At 31.3% G+C, this 1,222-nt stretch overlaps 1 long non-coding RNA gene across 1 annotated transcript; it reads left to right on the forward strand.

Annotated features, from left to right (window-relative positions):
- The first annotated feature begins 285 nt into the window (after positions 1–285).
- LOC140044777 (uncharacterized) lies at positions 286–950 on the forward strand. The gene is made up of 2 exons (XR_011844493.1): positions 286–409; positions 876–950. It is a non-coding gene; the product is annotated as an uncharacterized lncRNA (long non-coding RNA).
- The last annotated feature ends 272 nt before the right edge of the window (positions 951–1,222 follow it).

Consider the following 1,222-nt stretch of genomic DNA (forward strand, 5'->3'; position numbering starts at 1 on the left):
TCTCTCTCGCTGATCTATCTCTCTCTCGCTGATCTATCTGTCTCTTTCACACTCGATTCACCAGGGACAAAAAATAGTGAGCCCTCTATCGGCAGCGAATCGTTTTTGCACACGAGACAGCGTGGACAATTACCCGGAAGCAACTTTGTTTTGAAAAGTAAATCTTAGGTTTGTGAAAACTGGCCAATTGGAACTTTTGGTTTTATTTACTAATGAATAATTTATGAAAACCTTTGACAAGGCATCTACGAACCACGTGATATTGTTTTTTAATCGACGAACCCATTATATTTGTGTGAAACAAGGGTGAATTACACCGATGTTTTTTAAACAATTTTAGGATATTCGAATGTTAAAATTTCGTCTAATTTGTTGAGGCTGTAATAAAACAACGCAATTTTTTGAGAAGGTGGGTTTTATAGTTTCTGAATATTTGATTTTTCAATAGTAGTTAATAAAAAATCTCGTTGGGGTTATTTTTTTTGTTTTTTAATGGCTGCTTAAACATGTGCCTTCTTGGGTATTTCACTATTGAAAATGGTTGAAATGGTTGTAGCTAAAATCATTTTTTACGCCATAAGATAAAAAATGTGGTTTTGTAAATTAATAAGGGCAACATATACTATATAAGAAAGCTGTTTTTTATCATAAAACTCTACAAAGCCTCTTTGTTTTATTTATAAATCAATATAGTCTAGGCCTGTAGTACAGTAGGAGAGCCAGGCTTTAGCCTATAATAGTGGGGTAGTGCGTGCATTATTGGCGCGTGTTCATTGTCGGGCGCGCATTGTTTATAGGCCTAAGAAAATAAGTAAAATATACAAATATAATTAAATAATGATTATTATTAATTGAATGTTGTTTTTTTTTTACAGACCACAGAGGATTGTTCTACATACTTCAATACAAATAGCATTAAATCAACAACAATTTCTTATGAGTCATATTAATTTACCTCTGGCATATAATGTGAAAAAACACTATTAATACTGTAATAATGGATATCTATAGATGTATTGCCAAAACGACATTTTATTTTTTAAAAACTTTAACTTATCCTAATTTACTTATTTAAAGGTTCAAGTGGGAGTTGGTTGTTGTGCAGTAGTTTAATAAAGTTTAAATGTACATTTCAAATCGGCAAATAAATAATGGTAATAGGCCTACTACAGTAATAGAAAATCTTTTGAAGATTAGGCTTAGTACAAAAGATGTTAGCTAA

The sequence above is a fragment of the Antedon mediterranea genome, chromosome 3 (assembly GCF_964355755.1).
Source record: "Antedon mediterranea chromosome 3, ecAntMedi1.1, whole genome shotgun sequence".
NCBI lineage: Eukaryota > Metazoa > Echinodermata > Crinoidea > Comatulida > Antedonidae > Antedon > Antedon mediterranea.